The sequence below is a fragment of the Crinia signifera genome, chromosome 9 (assembly GCF_055691185.1).
Source record: "Crinia signifera chromosome 9, ASM5569118v1, whole genome shotgun sequence".
In the NCBI taxonomy this organism is placed as follows: Eukaryota; Metazoa; Chordata; class Amphibia; order Anura; family Myobatrachidae; genus Crinia; species Crinia signifera.
The window spans coordinates 132351246-132357507 of record NC_139225.1 but is presented as its reverse complement, the minus strand read 5'-3'; positions in this window follow the sequence as shown (position 1 = coordinate 132357507).

The following is a 6262-nucleotide window of genomic DNA, read 5'->3' as shown; positions in this document are numbered from 1 at the left end:
GAAGCATCTCAGATGCTAAACTGAGCTGCATTTAGCTCAAAGTGGCCCAGTGTGTATGGGCCTTTACACCCTACTACATAGCTTTCACTCTTGTGTTCTCTTATATTAGATGTTTCTGGCCAGCAGATGGCAGCAGATATCCTCTGATGTGTTTCTGATACATTCTGTTGAAGTACAGTGGTATATTCAATTTCCCACTGTTATATGTGTGTTAGAGCTTCACACGTGGAAACACAATACATGATTTGCTTATCCACATTTGTTAATTTGTTAAACCGATATAAAGAATTTGTCTGAACAATCATGTTTGTCTGTTTTCCAGTGCTCCCATACATGCCCAGATTTTCATACCGACCAGCCAGATTGGATAGATAAATTTATATGGACAGCTTTATGTTTCAGTAACAGTATGACAGCAAATGTGCAGTAATCAATCATCCAGCAAGTTTGAAACAGATCAGTGTCCCTGCAAAAATTGATTTTCCTTTCTATTATGGTATCTTTTAGCACACAAAGGAGTAATTTGTTCCATCTAGTGGTCACTGGCAGTACTTCACATCATAGAGGTGAGGAGTAGTTATCCTTTTAAATATAGATAAACTAAACCCATGTCCCCACCAAGGCCCTAACTGTGCGGAGTTTGTATATTCTCCCCGTACTTGCGTGGGTTTCCTCCGGGTGCTCCGGTTTCCTCCCACAATCCAAAAATATCCAGATAGGTTAATTGGCTTCCAACAAATTTAACCCTAGAATGTCTGTGTGTGCGTGTACATGTGGTAGGTAATATATATTGTAAGCTCCACTGGGGCAGGGACTGATGTGAATGTTCAAATATTCTCTGTAAAGTGCTGCGGAATATGTGTGCGCTATATAAGAAACTGTTAATAAATAAATATACATCAATGTTACCAGGAAGCAGATCACAATGTCATCAGCACAATACAGTATTCTCAGCTACAAGTGCAGTATGAAAATAGAATGCCCCGATTGTGCCCACTAACAATAGTCCATAACAGCCTCAGTAACAGACAATGAAACCACCCCTGTGGGAACTATATATTATCCATAGGGAACCTAAGAAAGGCATACAGGAGAAGCCAGAAATATCTGCCAGTGCAAAAGTCAGAGCACGTTGGAAGCTGATGCGTGAGATGAGGGGAGAGAGAATAACAGAGGCCGGATCTATATTTACACACAGAACTTCTTTGAAGGAAAACCTCATCTGGTCCCAGCTATTGTTCCCCAACCTGCTCCACAAAGGATTGAACAAGGAAATGTAACACCAAGGAGTTAAAGGGGCAGGGGTTTGATTGGCCACATAGCAGCCAGAGATCGAAACATACACATAGAAACAGAGACTTTGACGTAGAGATGGACATTGACCATCGATGATATGAAATCATCGATGGTTTATGGCTGATATTGAATACTTTTGCCATCAATGTAGGAGAACCAGATGGTTTCCCTACATCGATGGCAAAGGAGAACCGATGTTTCTTTCTTTCTTTTTTTTCCACAAGGTACTGGGACATGGAAGCCCTGCCCCCAAATTCTGATAGGCCCACGGCCATTCAGTCAAAAATAATGGATGACCATCGATACCTAAACCTATCGATGGTTATCCATCAAATAGTTTAATACTATCGATGGCTGGTTGCAGAATCACCATCGATGGTGACTGCACCGATGGCCATCCCTACTTGACGGCAGATAGGAACCACTAGGACCATATAGTCTGTCCTAAACCAAACCTCCAAACATTTGGGTCCATTAAGCACGGACCCTTGCCAGCCGTGGTCAGGAGATAACTAACCTACCAGTATATATTTGGATTGTGGGAGGAAAACGGAGTGCCTGGAGGAAGCCCACACAAACTCCACACCGTTCGGGCCATGGTAGCAATCGAACCCATGACCTCACTGCTGTGAAGCAGATTAAACAATACATCCTTCCTGGGAGTAATTTGTGTTAAAAATTCCATGTATGACTGGGATACGATCATTAGGTTGACTCTATTTAGGTCGATATGCATTGGGTCAACATGCCTAAGGTCGACAGGGTCGGTTGGGCGGTCGACACAAGCATTTGGTCAACAATAGGAAGGTCAACAGTGAAAAGGGTGAGTGTAAAATGCAGCACTTGCTGGTAAGCCAATCAGAGCTCACGTTCCGACGCTCTGATTGGCTGCCTTTACGCAAGCTATGATTGGCTCAAAGGCTGGTGCAGAATTTTAATTGGCCGCCGGTGTCCTGGGTTGAATAAGTCTGCACTCTGGGACCTGCTTTCCTCAGCGCACTGAGCATAGCAGAGGCAGGGGGGGGGGGGGTGTGGTTGCAGTGGACAAAATGAGCAGCCCAGGCCCTTCCAGAGGCCAGGGCCTGGGACAGATGTACCCACAGCACCCCCTATTGGCTGCCCTGGATCTCCCTGACTCCCTGAAGAGTCCAGCAATCTTCCTGATTTCACCTAGCCCATGTTACGCAGCTGTTACATTTTGTAGGCAAAAAATAAATCAGAAATACATACCCACCAACTATGCCGATTTATAATGGTCTGTACCGGCTAAATCAAAGTGTACAGAATCTACCATTTTTTGGACAGCTCCACCGAATGACAGCTGAGGCAGCACGGAGGTAGACAGCTAAAGGGGAGAAGAGGGTCTGGCTGCAGTGTAGAGCTAGGCTTTTAAAATGACAGCACTGCAGCCAAAGGTAGCTGCCTTCAACACATTGCAGCCAATCGCAGCGCAGGCTCCGCGGCCAATCACAGCGCAGGGGGCCAGGAGAGAAAGTGAATTGTGCGTAAGCAGAAGTGTGCGGTACAGGCTCAGGTAACGGGACCGGAGGGCACTGGCGGCATGGGTAAGCGGGGTCCATAGAGCTATATAGGGGTGTAGTATTGGTGTAGGTTGCCCAATACATTGAGAGGAGACTCTTAAAGTAAGGAAATTATAGTTCTATCCTATATTAGGCATCCTAAAAGATATGCCATGGTTTCTTCAGGCCTATGCGGTTACCACTGCAAATCAGTCAACAGCAAACTGTGGGAGATCGGCAAAACTGCTGCAGTTAGGGCCTTATTCAGATCTGAGCTCAGTACAAATTTGTTTGGAAAATGGGCAAAACCATGTGCACTGCAGGTGGGGCAGATGTAACCTGTATAGAGAGAGTTACATTTGGGTGGGGTGTGCTGAAACTGACATCTAAATTGCACAGACTCACACAAATCTAACTCTCTCTATACATGTTACATCTACCTCACCTGCAGTGCACACGGTTTTGCCCATTTTCCAAACAAATTTGTACTGAGCTCAGATCTGAATAAGGCCCTTAATTAGGTGTACTTTGTCTAAAAATATCCAAACATGTCCACTGTCCTGGAATTTCCCCCAGTTGAGTGGGCAGAAACTCCGGCACCCTGCCAGCCGCCTAGTGAAGCAAGCAGGATGGGTAGATAATCACGTGAATCATGATGAATGAGGGGGTGGGGCCAAATGGTGAATGAGGGGGTGGGGCCAAATGATGCAATGTCACTGATTTCACAAGATCCACAAATTGTCTCATTTTTGCACATTGGGGCAGAGCCTAATGATGTACCCATTCACAGCATCGATGCAGATCTGAAAAACATCGACTCCTTGAGAAAGTCCATAGCTGCCACAATTGAGACGCTGGAGGCGTGATTCCTTCATACAGGATTGACGTCAGCGGCCCATAAACGCCCCGAGAATGGCCCTAACATGCCAATGGCTTTCAAATGAATTCTCACTGCAGAATATTGCGAATCAATAGCTGAATGTGCGCATTCGCAGTTTACCGATAATCACTGAATTGCAGAACATCGGCATAGATTACAAAATATGAATCAGGCCCAATATGCTTCCATGACTTGCTGGTATGTTCTTGCTTGACTGGTTTCACCTTCAGTGATTTTCGGGAATTTCCAGTCAACTGGATAAATGTGGACCAGCAGGCTGTGGGGCGCCTATTACTGTACTGTTGGTGGGTAGTTTCTGGACAGTAATTATTGTCTGGGATATACAATTAATGGCTACACCCTGCAGTGCTGAGCAAGTTTATAAGGTTCCCTCATGTGATCCTGTTACTGCTAATTACTGCTATTATTCCATAATAATATGTTTGAGGGCAGCAAGCTGAGCGGCCAAATCATTGTAAATCCCCAGTTGGTTTAATGTGCAGGAATGAGTGAAAGTAATAGTTGGTGTAAAGGTATAAGACAGAGGTCCCCAAATGTGGTCCTCAAAGCATCCCAATGGTCCAGATTTGAAGTATATCCATGCTTGGCAACAAGTGACTAATATCCCTTTCACACTGGAAAGTGCTTGCAAGCTGGGTCGCAAGCCGGGTCCAAAATCCGGGGTGCGACCCGGCTTGCACGCGCTTTCACACTAGCCGCCAGACCCGGTATAAAGCTGGGAGGGTGGCGTAATCAGGAGGCGGGCCGGGGCGGCGCTGGAAGATGTCGGCATCTCCCATCTGTGCCTGTACAGTGTAGTGAATGGGACACGGGTCACGACGACTCAGGATACCCGTTCACACTGCCACTGGACCCGCAAACGTCCCGGGTCCAACCCAGGTGAAGACCCAGGATAAAATCCCAGGATGTTGGACCTGGGACAATCTTTCAGGACCCTTTCACACTGACCAATTTCCTGGGTTGTTGCGCGTTCATGCGCAATAACCCGGGAAATATTTTTCAGTGTGAAAGGGGTATTAGTGGCCCATTTAGCAACCAGTATCTGTGGCTATGTCCCCAAAAAGCCCTGTTTTCGAGGGTGAACCCCGAATATTAGGTATCCTAAGAAGTAGGGATCTCCAATACAGCAATAATCCATTGCTGCTGGCAGCCACACACAGAATCTTCATACAGATCACTGTGATCACTATCAGTGCAGATACTCAGGGGTGAATTTACTAAGATGGGAGTTCTATTAAAGATGGAATGTTCCCCATAGCAACCAGATTCTATTTCTAGCAGATTCTAGCACGTTCTAGAAGATAATAGATAGAATCTGATTGGTTGCTACGGGCAACATCCCATCTTCAATAGAACTCACATTTCAGCAAATTTACCATTCAGAATCATTGTACAGATCACTGTGATCATTATCATTCACAAGTACTCAGAATAACTATACAGATCACTGTGATCACTATCAGTGCACAAATACACAGAATCATTGTACAGAACACTGTGATCGCTATCAGTGCACATATACACAGAATCATTGTACAGATCACTGTGATCACTAGCAGTGCACAGAAACACAGAATCATTGTACAAATCACTGATCACTATCAGTGCACATATACACAGAATCATTGTACAGACCACTCGGATCACTATCAGTGCACAGATACACAGAATCATTGTACAGATCACTGTGATCACTATCCGTGCAGATACACAGAATCATTGTACAGATCACTGTGATCACTAGCAGTGCACAGGTACTCAGAAGCATTGTACAGATCACTGTGATCACTATCTGTGCACAGGTACTCAGAAGCATTGTGCAGATCACTGTGCTCACTATCAGTGCACAGGTACTCAGAAGCATTGTGCAGATCACTGTGCTCACTATCAGTGCACAGGTACTCAGAATCATTGTACAGATCACTGTGATCACTAGCAGTGCACAGGTACTCAGAAGCATTGTACAGATCAATGTGATCACTAGCAGTGCACAGGTACTCAGAAGCATTGTGCAGATCACTGTGATCACTATCAGTGCACAGGTACTCAGAAGCATTGTGCAGATCACTGTGCTCACTATCAGTGCACAGGTACTCAGAATCATTGTGCAGATCACTGTGATCACTATCCGTGCACAGGTACTCAGAAGCATTGTGCAGATCACTGTGATCACTATCAGTGCACAGGTACTCAGAAGCATTGTGCAGATCACTGTGATCACTATCAGTGCACAGGTACTCAGAAGCATTGTGCAGATCACTGTGCTCACTATCAGTGCACAGGCACTCAGAATCATTGTGCAGATCACTATCCGTGCACAGGTACTCAGAAGCATTGTGCAGATCACTGTGATCACTATCAGTGCACAGGTACTCAGAAGCATTGTGCAGATCACTGTGCTCACTATCAGTGCACAGGTACTCAGAATCATTGTACAGATCACTGTGATCACTAGCAGTGCACAGGTACTCAGAAGCATTGTACAGATTAATGTGATCACTAGCAGTGCACAGGTACTCAGAAGCATTGTGCAGATCACTGTGAT